The 19,179-nt window shown below is 51.0% G+C and overlaps 1 protein-coding gene across 11 annotated transcripts in view; it reads right to left on the bottom strand.

The window, feature by feature from the left end:
- Positions 1 to 19,179, bottom strand: part of CLOCK (clock circadian regulator) — a 2,930,945-nt gene that overhangs the window by 1,898,876 nt on the left and 1,012,890 nt on the right. The window lies entirely within an intron of this gene.

Below are 19,179 nucleotides of genomic sequence, written 5' to 3'. Positions count from 1 at the left end.
GCAAGTAGCCAGACACCATGACGAACCACCCACTCCCAAATCTGGATGGACAGGTCGACGAGAGGGGGAGACTTGGTGCCCCCTTGCTTGTTGATGTAATACATCGACACGACATCGTCCGTGCGGATACGGACCACTTTGTTGGCAATGATCAGTCTGAACGCCTTGAGCGCTAGAAAGATCGCCAGAAGCTCCAGATGATTTATGTGGAGGAGCTTGTCCTGAGGCGACCAAAGATCCGAGACCTGAAGAAGATCCAACATCGCACCCCACCCTAGAAGGGAGGAGTCCGTCTTGACCATCACCAAAGGGGCTGGGTCCCGAAAACCCACCCCCACTGACAGATTGCCGAGAAACAACCGCCAGTCCAGGTCCGCTCTAATGGAAGCCGGAATCGTTATCAACTTGGAGTCCGGATCCACAGCCTGAAGCCAAGAACTCCGAAGAGCCATCTGAGTCCGCCTCATCTTGAGACGAGCAAGAGGAAGAGCCAAAACGCACAAGGCCATGAGGCCCAGAAGCCTCTCGAACCAACAGGCCGACGTGCTCTCTGACTGCGCAAACATCTGACACGTGGCCAACAGATCTGCCATTCTGTCCCCGTTCAGGTACACTCTGCAGTCTATCGTGTTCCAGCGAAAACCCAGGAAAATCAAGTCCTGAGAGACCGTCATGGAAGATTTCCGACAGTTCACTGACAGCCCGAGGTGGAACAGGAGCGAATGAGAGACTGAAGATTGCAGGCAGCTTTCAATGGGCAAGGGCTGCGTAAAAGCCAGTCGTCCAAATACGGATACACATGGATACCCTGCAGACGAAGATAGGTCGCGATCACCGACATCATCTTCGTGAAGACACGCAGCGCCGAGCTGAGGCCAAAAGGAAGCACTCAAAACTGGAAGTGCTCCTCTCCCACAGAGAAACAGAGATATCTCCTGTGTGGATTCCAGATCAGAATATGCATGTTACGCTCACCTGGTATCCACAGGGACGCCACCCAGCCGGGTGACTCGGTGGTATACTTCTCAGTGGTGCCCAGATGTGGTGTGCGGGAAAGGTTCTGCCTTGTGGTAGAGTTAGGCGTGCTTTCCGTCCTGCCTTCTTTGCAGGGGCGCGTTGTCTTTCGTGGGCGTGTGCAGTCCAGTTACTACACTGACGTCGGCCCATTTGCTATCGTTCAGGTAGGTCTTATTGCTGTTCTTTAGTATTGTTGCTATCCTGCATGTCTTTCATTGTTTAATAATGTCTCTTTTTCTCCCTTAGGTATACGGAGCTTCAGCTCGGCGAACTGGCTTGGTTGAACCTCGCTGGTAAATGATGGCGCATTAAGAGCGATATGATGCGGTAAGCGCTATGCGCGGCGCTGCAATGTCTTGCCTTTGCTAACCAGTTTTTTTCTTTTTTTCCTTGTAGGTCACGGTATTCTTCAGTGCGTGTGGAATTTCTGGAGTGGTGCCAGCCGAGAGGCGGCCAGCCAGGTAAGCCTTTAGAGTAGTTCGTAATTTGCAATGTCTCTTATGCTTTCCTTAACGTTGCCTCTATCTTCGTCTTTCAGGTCGTTAGTCCGGGAGGTGTGCAGATTCAAGGAAGCTGATCTCCGGAGCTGCGAGTAGCTAAAGATGAAGACTGCAGGTAAGATGCTGCTGCTAATGATGTTCCTTTTGTCTCCTTACAGGTTCTGCTTCTCTGAGGTTCGTGGGTATAGCTGGAGACGGTGAGCGTCACGTTGCAAATTGCAAAGTAACGCGAAGCGTGTTGTCTTGCTCGGGTGTGGTTTAAATAGCCTCAACAAAATAGTCCAGGTAAAGTAGTCCCTAGGCTACCACACACAAAACACTAGACCGCATAGCTTGGTTCCTAGGAACCAAGTTATGTGGATGCCTCCATGTTGGTTGACACACACAATAAAGTAGATCCCAAGCATATGCTCTTCACGGTGCATGAGCCTGGCGCCACAGGGGCCAGGACTGGGCCCAGGAGGGCTTTTGAAGAGGATGCCAGGCTCTAAAGGCCCGAGTCCTGACTCCACCTGGCCAATGGGTTTGCCATAAGGGGTTTTGGGCGAGGGTAGTGACAATGCATGTACGCATCCTGAAGTTCCACCACGCTGAGACAATCGCCCATCTGCAAGGAGGACCGTCTCTGGCCGGGCGTGATCATCTTGAATTTCTCTTGGTTGTAGGAAAAGATTGAACTGGGAAAGGTCTAGGATGGTGCACAGGCCAGCCAGGTTGGGTTTGGGCACCGTAAACAGCCGGGAGTAGAAGCCCTCCCCTCGTTCCCCAAGGAGAACAGGTTCCACAGCTCTGAGGTCCAGAAGCTTCTGAACCTCGGCTTTTAGGGAGGACGACCCTGACTGCTGGAAAGGAGGGTGAAAGGGTGGCATAGGGGGTAAGGGTAAGTGGAAGCCTGCCCGAGCAACTGACAAGACCCACCTGTCCTCGGTGATGGTCTGCATTGCCTCCCACCGGGGTCTCGTGCGAGCGCGCAGAACCCTCATTTGGCAGGCTTTTCAGTGGTGTTACCACCTGAACCTGAGGAGGAGGCTGAGGAGCGGGAAAAAAAACATAGTCCGTTGCTGCCTCCAGTGGGAATTACCCAAAGGGGTATCCACTCTGCAGGATTTCCGGTCTAGAAACCCCCTGAAACCAGAGGAAGGCTGACTTTGCGACAACGGTCTCTGGGTCCTAAAAGGAGTTTTAACCAGGACGGACAAGGACTTAGCTGTCTGGGTGCTTTCCTTCGTTTTGGTGAGCTCCACATCCGTTGGTGAATGGAAAAGCTCCTTACCGTCAAACGGCAGGTCCAACACCTTGTCCTGCACCTCCTTTAAGAACTTGGTGGCATGCAACCATGCCTGTAGAGAGGTATCAACTCCCAGCATAAGGTCCCGAGCCGAAGTGTCGACGTGATGACCCGCGGCCTCAAGTAGATTCTGGGCCAATACCCTGGCATCGGATAAACCCGCCTTAAAGTCTTCCAGCTTCTCGACCGGAATGAACTCCTCCAACTCCGACAGACCTTTCCACATCTTCATATTCGCCCCGCTAACACCAGTTCTGCATTAGCCTGCCGGAGCTGCAAGGCCGAGTTAGCAAAAATATTCCTCCCAAGGGAGTTGAGGAGTTTGTCCTCCTTCCCCAGAACCTGAATAGCCGTCGTAGAAGAGGATGCTGCAGGCCTGGACTGTAAAGTGGCCACAGCCACCACCATGGAGGAGTGGGGCGGACAAGATAATAGGGCCACCTCTTCCGAAGAATGTAGCCTGTATCGCGCGTCAATTTTCCTATTGACGAAAAGTCCAGAGTGTGGCTTTTCCCAGAACCTATGGACCACGACCAAAACGTCCTTCTGCAAGAACAGGCCGGTACTCTCCGAAGGAGACAGGGTGAACGCCCCCGAAAGCACATCCTCCTGCGGAGCGGGTGCCTTGGGCACTGGAACATCCAATATGCACATCATGTCCAGTACCCGGTCATGAAAAACTCTAATAGAGCGAGGCTGGTCTTCGCTGTCCTGATCGCCCTGCGCATCATCCGACAGGTCAGGATCCTGCTGAACCGTGTCAGGCACTGCCTTGTCCATCGGGGACAATGGAGGCAAGGGCGGAAGGATCGGGGAGGCACCGTAGGCAAGGGCGTCGCCGGCGGAGCCACCGGGGGAGCGGGTGGAGCTGGAGGCACAGGCGGGCATATCTCCCTAAAAAGACGCTTGAAATACTCTCTCATGGGGTCGGTACGCATGAGCGTCTGAAATTTGCCGGAGACGGTTTTGGAGCTGCCAGAGGAGGCCTCTCATGAGGAGGATAATTCCAGGGACACAGAGGGGAGGGTTGCCACACAGGCCCATCCCCCGAAGTGTCCACAAAAATCAAGGGTGCCAAACCTACAGGCAACAAGACATTGTGCGGAAGGGGCATCCAAGCGTTCCAGTCGTAAACTGGACGAAACGGATGCGCACAAGGAATTTTATGTTCACCCGCCGCCGTGGTCGTGGCGGGAACGGCTACCATTTTGCCATCACCTGAGGGGAACTGCGGCACGTGAGGAAGTGAGGCAGGGGTCCCCGTCGGTGGGTCTGGGGTCTTAATTTTAGCTTTTACATAAGGAACCTCGGCTGAGCCGGTACTATGAGGCCTGGAATGATTCTGCGACATACCAATAGCCAAACTAGCCTTCACAGGAAGGACCTCGGCACTTGCCCCCTCAACAGTTCTGGCGTCACCATAAGAGCGGGAACGGTGAGAAACAACTTTCACCGATAAGGCCTTGCCGGGCCTCACAGAAATGTTGGTTACTTTAGCCTCTGTACGAGGGACCTCGGACCCAGGTCCGGTACCAGCCTTACAGCGCGGGCCTCGAACATCTGTTCGGTAACACCAAGCCCAACCAAGGTCTCGGGGCGCACCCCGGTACTTTTGAGCAAAGCCGATAAAGAGGCCTCAGAGTGAGCTCCGGTACCCCACGACTCAGTAGAACTGGGTCTACAAGCAGCCCCCACAGGAGGGGCCTCGGAGCGTACTCCACAGGCCCCTTACGGAGACCCTCGGAGAAAACTCTGGTACAATTATTAGGCCCAGAAGGCACCTCGGGGCAATCCCCGGCGACAGAGAGGTTGAGGCACCTCCCGGACCGGGAAGAGCCCAGAAAGGTGTCTCTCGGCCGGGGTGCTCTGAAAAGTAAAGAATTTACCGGGCGTTTCTTCTTTTCGTCGATAAAAGATTGAAAATGCGAAGGAGGAGTACGTCGAAACACCTCCTCCCACCGCTCCAATCGACGTTGAAGTGCCCGGACCGAAAGGGAATCGCAATAAAAACAGGAGTCCCAACGGTGGTCCGGACCCAAACACTCTAAACAAAGAGGATGGGGATCCGCCCTCGCGAAGCATCGGTGACACGATGAACAATCTGGAAAGTCTAGTTTGAACGACATAGACAGACTAGTACATGATCGCCAGCGAGAGCCAGAGAGGAGGAAAAAAAAGGAAGATCTTCCGTGGATGCAAGTACGTCCAGTCCCGAACGAGCAGAGAAAAGGACTGATGGCGATGCGTGGGGCGAAGCCGAGATGGGCGGGGCTACGGCTGCGTGCCGGGCCCCGCGTAGAAAGAGAGGAAGGACTAAACATTTTGCAAAATTTTGGATGCTTTTACAAAGTGCTCCGGTCCCGTCCCACAGGACGGAGGAATGTTCCTTAAGTATGGAGGAAAGGGGACGGGACGTAGGAGTATGTTGTTTTCGTTTCCAGCGCCAAGGTGCCTTTCGGCAAACGTGCGCTATATAAGTGTATGTGACATAACAGGTAAAGTGTTAGAAGAAGTCCCAGCCCAAGAGACTGAGTATGTGCAAGAAGATAGATAACAACGAAACCAGTAAAACACAGAACCAGAAAAACCAAAAGAATAGACAGAAGTTAGGAGTAAAGTATGATCCACAGTATGGAAAGCAGCCGACATATCCAATAGACTAAGCAAAGAAGAATGTTTAGAATAATGAGCACAAAGGAGAGAATCACAATGGTGCACATCATCCTTTAGGATGGGGAAGCGCCTGCGTGGGTCCGCCCACGCCTCCGATAATTGAGAAGAAGAAGAAGAGAGAATCACAAACCGAACGAAGGGCATTTTCCGTTGAATGAAGAGGGCAAAAACCTGATTGAAAGCAAGGAAGAATAGAATTTTCAGCAACAAAAGTAGAAACCTGAGAGCAAACAAGACGTTCAAGCAATTCAGAAAGAAAAGGGTGATGAGAAATTGGACGAATATTTGCAAGGAGCAAAGGATCTGACGATGATTTGTTCAAGATAGGAAGAAGCGAGGCGTGCTTAAAAGAAGCAGGTAAAGTAGAGATAAGAAGACCATGTTTGCCGTCTTGTTTTCTCTTAATGTCTTTTGCTTATGGCAATGCTGGTTCCAGGCTTCTCCCAACTGACATCTCTTATCAGGAGAATAGCACCATGTTTCCCCTCTTTTTCTCTCTGTTACTCTATTTGGTCGGTGTTCAAACTGTTCACTTAATTGTCCATGTACCTGTCAGAATGCCCCAGGGTTGCCACTATCAAAGGGCCAACTGACCGGTTTCTCCAGGCGTCTCCGACTTGTGTTTCACTGTTGCGGCAGAGTTTTGCTCTCGGTATGACTTCTCCAGCTTGTCAAATCCCTTCTCAGGTCCTCTTAGTGGTTCCTCGCTGATACAGTAGCTGTTTTCTGCTTTGACAGCGTCGTGGACAACCTTTCTGAGGTTGCCGGTTCCCTTGCTGCACTTACCCAGTGCCGGTTAGACTCTGTTGGGCTCCCCTTGTCAGAGGTACGTCAATCCGACGTACTCATGTCAATCCAGTACGTCAGATTGACAAGTGGCAGATCGGGAGCATCTCTTTCCTATCTGCTTTTCTCTGCTGCTCCGCTTCCTGGTCCGCGTACTCTGCAGTCCGATCTGACTTCACCTTCTCTCTCCTTCTTTCATTTGCAGATGTTTCTCTTTCTTAAATGTCCCGTGCAGCTCAATGAATGGACAACAACTAGACCGCACGTTACTATTGACATTACTGTTGATCCTCATTGACTCGTTAGACAACTTTGTCCCTGTCCTTAAAGCTTTCTGGAAATTGAAGTCCAAAGGATTCCCATAGTGTTTTAAGTTCTGTTGTTGCACACTTATCTACACAACTATCATAATAAACAAGATGTTTAACAGAAGTAGATTTTAAGACCTCACAATTAAAGTATTCAGAATAATGACAGCAGGCTGTTATAGACTCAGGGATTAATGGTTCCTCTTCATAGACAAAGGAAGAATACAGCATCTTCCCTGTCTGAGCCATCCTCCCCCTGACAGCCATCTCCTCCCATGTAATCCACCCTCAGAATACCAGCCCCAGGGTCAGCATCAGGTAGTGGCTGCCTTCCCCTGGCCACATAGGAGGAGACTTCAGGCTGGGGATCAGTGATGACTCTGCAGGATTCACCACACAGCCTTGTCGCGTAGAACTGTGCAATTGTCCATCTGTCTGAAGCCAATGGGCCTCATTACAAGTATGTTGGTCAGGAAATAGCAGTGCCGGTCTCTCCGTACTGGCTCCTTTTTCCAGACCGGCATACTCCGAGATGCAATGCCCCAAACTCCATCACCGGAAGTGACCTACCGTATCGGGCCGCACCATGAACGGAATCTGCGGAATGATGCGTCGGCCGTGCCTGAAACACTAGCACAGTGTTAGTATGTGCACAAACCGAGTACCAGATTTCCTGAAACACTGGCACAAAAGTGGCAGTGGCACTGTGATGGTTGCGCCGGAAACACCGGCTTCGCGGCCCATGCGTTAAACAATACCAAGTGTGTAGGAACAGTCCACAGGTGGCCAAAATCAGCCCAGGTGCTCACCATGAGCACTGTAAAAGCACAAAAGTACCACTCCCTAACCCCTTCCAACACAACCATGCTTGCAGCAGCAGTAGCATTAATGGAGTTGGAGGCCCTGCATGCAGGGATACAACTGGAAGAGTCAGAGATACAGAGGAAGCGGTGGAGGCGCAGGAGGACCATTATGGCCATGCTAAATAACAATGGCCAGCAGGTAGCACCACGCAGGCAGCCACCCATACCCCCCACAAGGGCCACACCCTTCAAACTCAGCCAAACACAGCTCCACACCCTGTACCATCTAGACAGGGACACCATCACCTCTATAGTGGACCTGATCCGCAATGACATTGTCAACCTCATCCAGATCCATACTGCCATCCCCCCTTTCTCAAGGTAGTGGTTGTGCTACAATTCCTTGCCACTGGCACCTACCAACACACTATTGGTGAACTGCATGGGCTATCCCAACCCTGTTTCTCGAGGGTCCTTTTTCAGGTTCTGGATGCCCTCCTACAGCACGTGTCTGATCACATAGCCCTACCCAGAACACTTGACCAGATTAATGCCACCAAAGTCGCCCTGGCCGGCATGCCCAATGTGATTGGTTCGTTGGACTGCACACATGTGGAGTTGGTGGCCAGGCAAGCCATTGAGGCAGTCTACAGGAACCGTAAACTTTACCACTCACTCAATGTGCAGATGGTCTGTGATGCACACCACCTCATCACCCATTGCTTCCGGGATACACACACAATTCTACGGAGCTGAGGAACTCCACCCTGCCAGGGCATGGTACGCCACAGGGGAGAGCGGACCTGGCTGTTGGGTGAGTATAATTACCAAAGTATGGGCACTGTGGAATTGGGGGGCGTGTGGGGGGCATAACACACAAGAGCGGATATGGCTGTTGGGTGAGTGTAATTAGCAAAGCATGTGCACTGTGGAATTGGGGTGGGGGGGGGCATAATACACCAGACCGGACCTGGCTGTTGGGTGAGTGTAATTACCAAAGCACGTGCACTGTGGAATTGGGGGAGGGGAGGCTATAACTGTCTCCAGTGCATGTGTGCAATGCAAAGACAGACACACAAATTTCATGCATGAGTAGAAGGCCTGGACTCCCGTGTGTAAAATGGCCAGACAGAGCATGCACATGCATAATAACAAAGCTGGACTGGCACATAGAATGCACTATAGGTACCAGAATGCATGACACCAATGGCACAAACCCTTGCAAAAACACACTGAGCACAACCCCACTGTGTGCAGCACAGACAAGTCATTCCAATGCAGCCCACCACCCCACTTCCCATCCACTACCGTACACCACAGCAGGTAGACATTTCACCTGCCAGTAACAAGTGCACATATGCAGGTGACATGAATGGCAACAAAATAGTTGGACATATGAGTGGATGGGTGATAGATCATCATGCGACATGCAAATGGAACCCAGATTGGCACACACATTTGTCAAAGTGGTCAGTGGTGTAGGCATAGGGTCATAGGGCAAGGTGGGTGTGAATGGGCAATGGGAAAGTGACAAACCACCCATCTACCTCGCATAGGGACCAATGATATTGACAGCATGGCAATCATTATCCTGCCATCGCCTTCTCAATCAAATCAAATCCTTTAATGCTACCTTTCTGGCTATACATCCACATTGATAATTTTGCATGAGTCATAGATGAACATCAATCACTCCCATGCAGCATATAATGTCAAACCAAATGCAAGTATGACTGCACGAACGTAGCCATTCCCAAAATCAGATAAATTGCAATGTGTGCACGTAAAGAAATGTTAGCTCCTGTGACAGGTCTGCCTACTAGGTCTGCGGCGCCCGGCAGGGTCAGACATGTCGGGCACACAGGCTGTGGCAGGCAAATTTGTATTTTGCCGGGCCAGAAACAAGCCTCCTGGTAAGGCCACCGGAACACTTTGACCCGGACTAGCAAAATTAACAGTTTGGCCTTGTCATTCCATTGACATTGATGAATGCAGACAGAAAGCCAGCAGATCACAGATTCAACGGTTAACTATCCAGACAAAGCAATTTCCATTAACAATGCGCATGGTACCAGGTTCATCTATGACATATGCTACGTCTTGAGCCAATTGCATGTAATAACCTGCAATTTAAGTAGTAAGCGGCCAATATACAGACTGTACCAACATAATACTGGCACCACAATGATTTTGCAACCTTTCTGCCCCTCCCGTGCAGGTGATGCTGGATACCCCTTGATGCCATGGCTGATGACCCCCCATGAGGCAACCACAAACCAGCACGAGCAGGGACACAACCGTGCCCCCACCTGATGCGGAGGATGAGAATGACAGTGAAGAGGAACTGCCATTGGCACATCACATGCACTGATTAACCACTATTTCGGAGAACATCAGACAAGCACATGGCCTAGGCCAGCCAACACACTCAGCACTGTACAGGAAATAAAACACTCATTCACATTAAAAATGAATGTCCAGTCATGATTTCTATGCAAGACCAAGTGTAATGTAATGAATGATATGAACAACAAATATGGAACTACACCCACCACCCAGACTATCACTCCCCACTTTCCTTCCCCGACTATCCCTCCCCAATTCCCCTCCCCAACTATCCCTCCACAACTCGTGTCACGTCGTCCATGTAGTCCCTGCCAAAGACACATCCAGGGCACATGTTTGTTGTCGGCCTATTTGCGTGCCCGCTTGCCATCTGGCATGCAACTGTGTGGAGTGGATGACAGGCGCATCTAACAACGCCTTGAGCTGCTGGGTACAGAACCTGCTGGCGTGGAGCTCGTGGATGGCATGCGTGTCTGCTCAGTGGGCCATCTCTGAAGGATCACATGAAGGAACATTGCCATTGTCTCAGCAATGGAGGACATTATACTACTGCCCTTGCGTACCCTCCTGGCCATCAGGACAATGGCAGTTGTGGCACGTCCAAGGGCATGTGCATTGTGCGGGAAACTGGCCTGTACACTTTCCCTCATCAACTGTGCCTCTCAGAGGTGCTGCTGCACTAAGGCAGTTAAGGTATTCTGCCGTTCCTCAATACGGCATAGTCGGCCGTCCATTTCCCTGACACTGAGGAAGGGCAGGCGTTGTATGCTCATTAGGTTTATCGGGCTGAATTCTGCAGGTTCGTAGCTGGTGTGATCGCTGGTCTCCCCTGTGTTGTCTCCAGCATTGTCAGCTATGTCCTCAGCACTTGACTGATGCTTACGTGCATATGGCTGCTGTGATGGTGGTGGTGGTGTAACAACAGCAGCTGGGGCTGGCTGGATGGGCGCAGCAGTGGTGACTATGGCAAATGTTCTGGCTGGAAGGGCGCAGCAGTGGTGACTTGCAATTGGGGCTGGCTGGATTGGCGCAGCAGTGGTGACTATGGCAAATGGGGCTGGCTGGAAGGGCACAGCAGTGGTGACTTGCAGTTGGGGCTGGCTGGATGGGCGCAGCAGTGGTGGCTCTGGCAGTTGGGCCTGCCTGAATGGCTGCAGCAGTGGGGACTGTGGCAGTTGGGCCTGCCTGTATGGCCGCAGCAGTGGTGACTGTGGCAGTTGGGCCTGCCTGAATGGCTGCAGCAGTGGGGACTGTGGCAGTTGGGTCTGTCTGCATGGCTGCAGCAGTGGGGACTGTGGCAGTTGGGCCAGTGGACGCTGCGGGGTCCCGGGTGGTGGTCGTGGTCTGTGCTGTCCGGCAGTGGCTGGTGCCCCTTGAGCTGCTTGCATGGGCCACTTCAATGTCACATGATGTGCCTGAGGGAATCAGAAAGGCATGTTGTCAGTGAGCATAGTGGATTCAGGGAGCACAGATACATGCATTATGTTGGTCATGCTGTGTCGGGGACATGGCGTGGTACATGGTATGGTGCACACATGCTTGTGTTATGCAGACTGAGCGGCATAATGTGTGATGTTTGGACATGTCAAACTACTGCGCTGTGGATACTCTCGTGGTGTACTGCCACTTGCTGGATACAGTGTTGGGGGAGCATTCCCGTTGTGGGATGTTGGGGTGAGGAGGTGTGTGGTATGGATGAGGCAAGAATGGGCATGCTGCCTGGACCAGTTACAGGGACAGAACGTGCAGTTATGCTCAGGGGTCACGCTGGCTGGGGTGAGGGGGCACGTGTTGACTTTGTGTGCAACAGTCGTCATGTGTGGGTGGAGATGGGGCTCAGCACTGCTGTGATTTGGTACCAGTGGAAGCACAACAGGCTCACATGCAGTACGCTGTGGCAGGGTGATGTGTGTCTGTGTGGGAGCAGATCCTTGAACAGTTGGTAGTACAGAGTGCCGGGTCAGTGTTCATCAAGTATTTCAGGCATGGGGCATTGCTAGGTGGCCAGGGTGCATGTCCCTGTATGCACCCTGGATGTAGTTTCTTGGGTTGGGGTCGAGGAGGGGGGTGTTTTGGGGGTGTGGCTGCTCCAATTCCCATTTCTGTGATATGTTGCTACAGTGGTGGGAGCAGGGTGGCCAGGGATGTTGATTATTACATTGGGGTTACGTGTACTCACTGACCTCTTTGGGTATCCTGGCTCTGGCCTCCGCAGCACTGACCCCTTCGGTTGACTCCAGGTGGAGCACACTGCTGCATCTCTCCTCCCAGGGCATCAGGCATATTAGTGATGCGCTCTCGCCACCTGTGGCCATGACCTGTCTTCGCTGGGCAGAGAGGAGATTCTGTAGCCTCATGCCCAGGTTGTCTCAGGGCTTGTGACAGTCATGCACTGTGCGTGGTGTTGTCCTCACTGCTGACACCTTCTCTGCCACCTCCTCCCAAAGGCTTTTCTTGCGCAGCTGTGTTTGCCTGCGCTGGCCATTGCTAAATAGCTCTCCTGCATGCTGGACAATGGTGTCTGCAAGCATGTTGAGCTCGGGCTCTGAAAAGCGTGGCTTCCACTTGTGGGTCACACACACTCGAGATGGCATGCTACAGGTGTAATGTATCTGGTCAGGAGGGGTTGATGTCTCCTATGCTTTGCATATTGCAATGGTTTGTGTTTTTGTAATGGCCGCCAGCCAGTTTCCTGTTCTGGCGATCACTTTGTTTCTGGTCACGGTAATAGCGGTACTGCAGTTTCCGGTACCGCTGGGTCCCGCATCGCGATGCTGGATTTGGGAGCACCGGCACCAAAGACATTGACAGGTATTGTCCTTTTTTGCATGTTTTCATGGGGTTTCTGTGATTCCGCTACCGCCGTTCCCAGCATGCCAGAATGCGCGTACCTGACAACCCGTAATCATCCAGTGATTCCGGAATCACAGGTTGCCGGAAACGGTGGCACCGGCATTAAATTCACTAGGAAAACTTACCGGCAATCTCGTAATGAGGCCCAATGTCTGCAATATCTACAGCCACAAAGATTATGAGGTCTAAAGAGCCCTCCCCCCTAGCAAAGGAGTGAGAAAGCTTTGTCCTTCTTGTCATCTGGAAGAAAATCCAACACAGGGCCCATTTTATAGCATAACTTTCCATCACAGTGGGACAGGATAGCCATATCGTTATCTGCCTTAATGGTGTTTGCAGCTGTGGAAATGATGTGTTTTCCAAAGAAGTCAAGTTGCTTCACCTCCTTGTTGGGCAGAACTGAGCATGGAGAGGATGGAATAGCTAACTGCTTTTGGGCCGCAGCCGGCACCACATAGTCCGGACCTGGTTGCGTCCGTAGACCCGTTGGTGCTGAATCAGAATCCTTGTACTTCTTTTCAAATCTGTCCTTCTTGCGAGGGGCAAAAAAAGGATTTCTCATGGTCAAGAGACCATCTTCACAGATGTCCTCGAGGACAGGTTCTGAAACCACAGACTTCCTTGTTTGCTCCATCTGCTGGCACAAGAAACCTTACTTATTTTGTTCCTCTGGAATGAGATCAATTTAGCAGGCTTAGACATGCCGGCGTGGAAGGAACCAATCTCATCAGGGGCAGGACACTCAGGTTCACCATCCCATGGATAACCATTATCAAATTTGTCAGTGGTATAAGTGTGAGTGGAAACACCACCGTGAGAGACGTCATCCTCCGATTCAATATCTGTAAGGTCGGTAAGCGGAGGAATAGCAGGTGTGTGATTGCGTGAGGGGGTTCAGTAGGAGAGGAGGAGCAGTCAATGGGCCAGCAGAAAGATCCTGTTGTGGAGTCAGGTAGCATATGCTGCAACACTGAGACCAGAGTCTATAGAGTGGATAGGATGTCCATAGAAAGGTACCGAGGCTCTGGTTGAGCCTTGGAAAAGGCCCAGTCAGAGGAGGAATTTCTCCCGGGGGAAGCAGTTACTGAAAAATCAGCTGGGGTAGTTGGCGGTACTTCTACATATGATGTCCCTTTTTAGCTATGTTCCCACAGGAAGAGTCATCGTGGGACCTTGACCTCTTGAATGAAGAGGTACGCTCCAGGGGCCCTCTCTGCTTGAGGAAAGCATGGCTCCAGCGTCATCATCTCACCAAGTCACCAACCTTTGGTGACGGTCGTGAATAATCTTCTTGGTGAACGAATGGCAGACGGAATAGTTGTCGATCTCTACAGTAGAGGGTAGTCATAAAGAACATCCACATAAACGTTCTTCAAGTGATAAGTAGAACAGGCCTTGAAAAGGCTCTTCTTCCTGGTGTCAGATATATCTTCACGTACACAACTTCAAGGCCTCAACGAAAGTGACGTGAAAACATATCTTCGGAGGTATTGAGAAGCTAGAACAACACCACTGACGGGTGGATGAAGTTGCTGGCATCGTGAAGAATCAAAACAGTAGAAAAAATGAAAAAACACACAACAAATCTCTGAAGAATGGAGAGATTTTTTGAGGATCCCCAACACAGAAAGTGGGGGCATGGCCTCAGAAGCATGGCTCCCTTAACCCCGCCCAACAGCGCCACACCTCAGTCCCCTTTTGACGTATGTCTGTAATGAAGTTTAACAACCTCACTGGTCTTATTATAGAGGGATGGGTGGTGGGACGTATGGAGGAAAGGGGACTATGGACTAGGAGTACGTTAGTCACTCCGGTGAGTAACACTTACTTACTCCTACGTCATGCCCCCTTTCCTCCATCTTGTATGGGTGATTACAACTGACAACGCCCTGGGGAGGAGAGCCTGACCTCTTAAGTAAACAGATTGCACAGCACAACACGGCTTGGCCAAATGCTGCATCAGCCTTGGCACTTGTTAGGCAGAATCCTGTGCCGTTCCCTTGGGGAGCACTACAGAAGATTAAAACTACAGGTATATGCAATAAATCCCCTTTGGTATCAGTCTGTACCACAAAAATATAGTTGGTAGCTGTGGCTGAGCAGTCTAACTTATCTCAAGAGACTACAATACTATAGTAGAAGGAAACACTGACCAAAGCTTTGTATTAAAAAGAATATATATATTTATTTTACACACTTCTGGTTCAACACATCAATCGCAAGTATTAAAGCAAGTTAAAATAGTCAAGAAAAGTATACACAACTCCCTATTTAAATTGTAGACAAGTTTGAGCCAGAGTGAAAACTGAGCAAAATGGCAGAGTGTAGACTAAGCAGAAATGGCACTCTAACAATTTCTCAAAAGGGAGGGAAAGTACAAGTTATACAGAGATAACCTCTTAAACACTCTAGCAACACTTCCCAAGTGGATTGTTAACAAGTTAGGCAAGGTAGCACTTTAGCAATAGTCATACATAGGTAAAAAACCGAGCAAAATGGCACTTCAACAATACTTAAGAGGGAAAGAAGAGCGGCTATAAGAGTTTTTGGTGCACCAACACAGTTGTGGATGAAAAGCAATCTAGTGAAGGCAGTTGTAACAGATTTAGCCAAAGTCAATAGGCCTGTTCCAGAGTTAGAGCTACAGGGCAATGTGCCCAGGATCAAAGATTCAAAAGGAGGGTGCAGAAGGTAAAAGATAATGTTAGTCGATAGGGGCGGCCAACCCAGGAGGTAGGCAAAGGATTTCAAACACCTTTAGCAGTACCCCACGAAACGGGAGGCCTGGTGGAACAATGCACCTAAAAAGGTGGAAGCGGCTCCTGCAGTGGAGGTGGTTCCTGGCAGTTCCTGCAGTTTGTGTTGTCCAGCAGAGCAAGAGAGGCTCTCGTCGTGGAGGAAGGTTCGAGATACTGCACTGCCCAGGGAAGAAGCCAGCCGCTGTGATGCCGAAACGGATTAAAAGGTACACTCCTTTAAATCGCGATCGTGGTGGACGGGTGCCTGGCTATCCGGTCTCCGAGTGCAGGGCACTGGCGATTCGACCAAGGCAGGTCCTGGAAGGCGATTGGCAAACGGGTTGGCCCCACCAGCTCATGGGAAGAAGGCTCTTGCAGATGAAGATCTTCTCTCGTTGTGTGGAGAAAAGTGGTGAGACGCTGCAGCAGGGCTTCACCGGTGGTTCAGTTGTTGCAGATGTCTTTGGCTTCTCTCATCTTCGGCTTCTTAGTTCCAGTGGCAATGTCTTGCTCTTCCAGTCCTCAGGACCCTGCTTTTATGCAGAAAAACCCCCATTCATACAGCCTAGCTATCACTAACACAGTGGGGTGGTCATCCTGGCAGGAGACCCTCCAGCCTATCAGGGCAGAGTGCGACTTGGGTTGCTTAGGCAACCCTGTCCAGGGGGCCTACTCCCCCTCCCACACAATGGGTCTACCCCAGACTCAGTGGCGCCGAAAGGAGGGCTTCTTGGCAGAAGCCAGCCAAAAGGATGAACAAAGGATCCCCGACCTGGGTTAGGATCTCAGAGAAAGACACGAGAAAGAATTATAATAAAAGTTCTGGCAAATAAAACCTACCGGAGTAAAGTTTATATAAAAATAAACCAGCGGTATGTTAGAGGCTGTCAGTAAAAGTGGTAGCCTCGAACAATGGGAAAATCCCATAGGGAAATATTTGCGGTCGAATATTTTTGGGAGTAACCACTACCACCAGCCAGAAACATTTGAGAGAGGGACTGTACGATACCCTCTCGAAAATGAACACCAGGGAAAAACTATTAACCCTTCCCAGTACTTCCATAGTAAGATGGTTTGTACTGGTTTAGTTCATAAGGATTTACTAGTAAAGTAAATGGGGACTTTACATGCCCTGGAAGACGATAGTCAGTCCCAGGGTATGGAGTCTATGTTTGGGGGTCACTATGACACCCCTGTGTCACTGCACTGAGGGTGCTGTGTAACACACATGAAAAAAGATGATACCTATGAGGGTGAGAAAAACCCCATAGACCATAAGCACAAAAATAGCCTAAAACACACATAGCAATCTGCCTAAGAGTGGGAAAAATAGTCTCACTCTTAGCAGGAGAAAAACAAAAAAAACCTTAAAATCCAGCAAAGCTGCTGGGGGACTCTATAGGTAAGGGAAATTAGCCATAGAATGAGAATTCTCCCTAACAGCACTGGTATCCAAGCAGCAGTGCTTGAAAAAAGGCGACGGCCTGGCCCATGGTGCCATCCTGCTGATCACCTGCCAGGGAATGTGGCGCTGGAACGCGACTGCTGTCGCTTTAGCTTTAACCGCATGCGCATGCATGCCCTGCGGCTTATCCTTACGTTGCACCTTGTATACCTCCTGGATCGCCGCTGTCATCAATCAAGCTATGGATGCCTTGGAGGCTTGCTCCCCAGGCCCAGAGCCTCTGAAATGTTACAAACAGTGCATCCGTCTTACGGATGCCCTTAGCTCTGTCTAGATAGAAATTCAACGCCCTCCCGACATCTAGGCAGTGGAGCTTTTTCTCTGCATCTTCCTTGGGCACTGTTAAGAATGTGGGAAGCACAAACTCCTCATTGACATGGAAGGATGAAACCACAGTTAGAAGGAATTTGGGGTGTGTGCGGAGCACGACCTTGTCCTTGTGAAATCTAGTGTATGGCTCTGAGGAAACTAACGCCTGGATCTCACTTACTCTACGAGTCAAAGTAAGCCCGACCAGAAGGGCTGTCTTTAATGTGACCAACCTAATGTCTACCGTGGCTATGGATTCAAATGGTTTATGCGCTGTACCGCTTAGGACTACATTCAGGTCCCTGATGGGATGACAACGTTTGACCGGAGGGTACAGCCTGGTCGGCCCTGTGAGGTGCTTTTTTACTACAGGATTGACCAAAGAGAGGACAAGAGAGTCAGAATTCCTATCCGCACTGCAAGCAGCCAGATACGTTCTACAGGTATCAACCTGGAAGCCAGACCTGGCTATATAGGCCAAAAATGATGACAAAACACGGTCTAGTGTACATGTCAGTGGGTTCACACAGTGTTCCTTAGCCCAAAAGGAGAATCCTGTCCATTTCCTTTTGTACTGCTTGCGGGTAGTTTGGCTCCTGGCATTTTGGATGATCTCCAGATTGTCGGAAGACAGCTGAAGGTGCTGGAGCGGCAGCTGCTCAGGAACTAGGCCGCTAGGGCTAGTCTCCCTGGAGAGGGGTGTAGCACTGCTCCTACCTGCTGCGCTAGTAGAGGGCCCTTCTCGAGGGACAGTAGAATCTCTGTCTGAAGTGACATCTGATGTAGGTCTGAGAACCAGGGTTGCGACAGCCAGCAAGGCACCACGAGGATGATCTTGAGGTTCTTGGAACTCCTGATCTTGCTCACTACCTTGTGCACGAGTGGTGTGGGTGGAAATGCATACGCCCACGTCCCGTCCCAGGGTATCTGGAGTGTGTCTCCTAGAGAGTTGTGTCCCCTTCCTCCCCAGGACGCGAACTTCTGGCACGTCCGATTGTGAACTGTCGCAGAGGTCTGTTGTTGGGTGACACATCTGCTGAACACTTCCTGGAGAATGCTCCCATTCAGCTGCCATTCGCAATTGTCAGTGGCCAGGTGGCTGAGCCTGTCGGCTTTCAGATTGGACTCCCCCGGAAGGTAGACCTCCGAGAGCCACACTCCCTGGCTGATGGCCTATTCCCAGATGTCCAGGGTCAACTCGCACAGTTGCGGGGATCTGGTGCCGTCCCTGTTTGTTGATATAAAACATGCAGGCCGTATTGTCTGCCTGGATGCACACCGACCGGCCCTTGATGGTCAGTTGAAAAGACCTGAGTGCCAACTGTATAGCCATGAGCTCCAGCCAGTTGATGTGATTCTGTCGGTCGGTCGAAGTCCACAGACCGTGCACCGAGTGTGCTCCCAGGGTGGCTCCCCAGTCATGGAGCAAGATATCCATGGTAATGGTGCACTCTGTTGCCGGGGGGCAGAAGGGTCTGCCCACCAGTATATTCTCCTCCTATTGCCACCATCTGAGGTTGTGGTCCAGGTGTCGTGGAATGGAGATAGGGGCCCCCTGGTGCCCTGATTCCTGGTCCCAGTAATCCGCGAAATGCAGCTGGAGCCTCCTCATCTGAAGCCTGGTGTAAGGGATTGCTTGGAGACATGCTGCCAAAACTCCCAGAAGGTGTTGATACCACCAGGCTGTGGTGATTGATCTGCTGCGGAAATTGGAGATTGCCGATCGGATCACTGTCACCTTGTCCCCCATGATGAACACCCTCTGCTGCTGTATGTCCCACAACAGGCCCAGAAATACCAGCATCTGAGTAGGGGTGACCTGGGATTTCTGGTAGTTGTACGAATTGGGTAAGGATGAGACTGTCCGCTGAGTACCGGACCTGTTCTGGAGTGGAACCCCTGACTAGCCAATTGTCGAGGTACTGGAAGACATGCAACCCCTCCAATCTGAGGAGAGCCGCCACCGCATTCATGAGCCTTGTGAAGACTCTAAGAGCTGAATCTAGCCCAGAGGGCAGAACTCTGTACTGGAAGTGCAGGCCTATGACCCAGAACCTGAAGAAGGCCAGATGAGGCTGCACAATGGGAACGTG

Source organism: Ambystoma mexicanum, chromosome 6q (genome assembly GCF_040938575.1).
Source record: "Ambystoma mexicanum isolate Mex_15411 chromosome 6q, UKY_AmexF1_1, whole genome shotgun sequence".
Taxonomy (NCBI): Eukaryota; Metazoa; Chordata; class Amphibia; order Caudata; family Ambystomatidae; genus Ambystoma; species Ambystoma mexicanum.
This window is presented reverse-complemented; position numbering and strand designations above follow the sequence as displayed.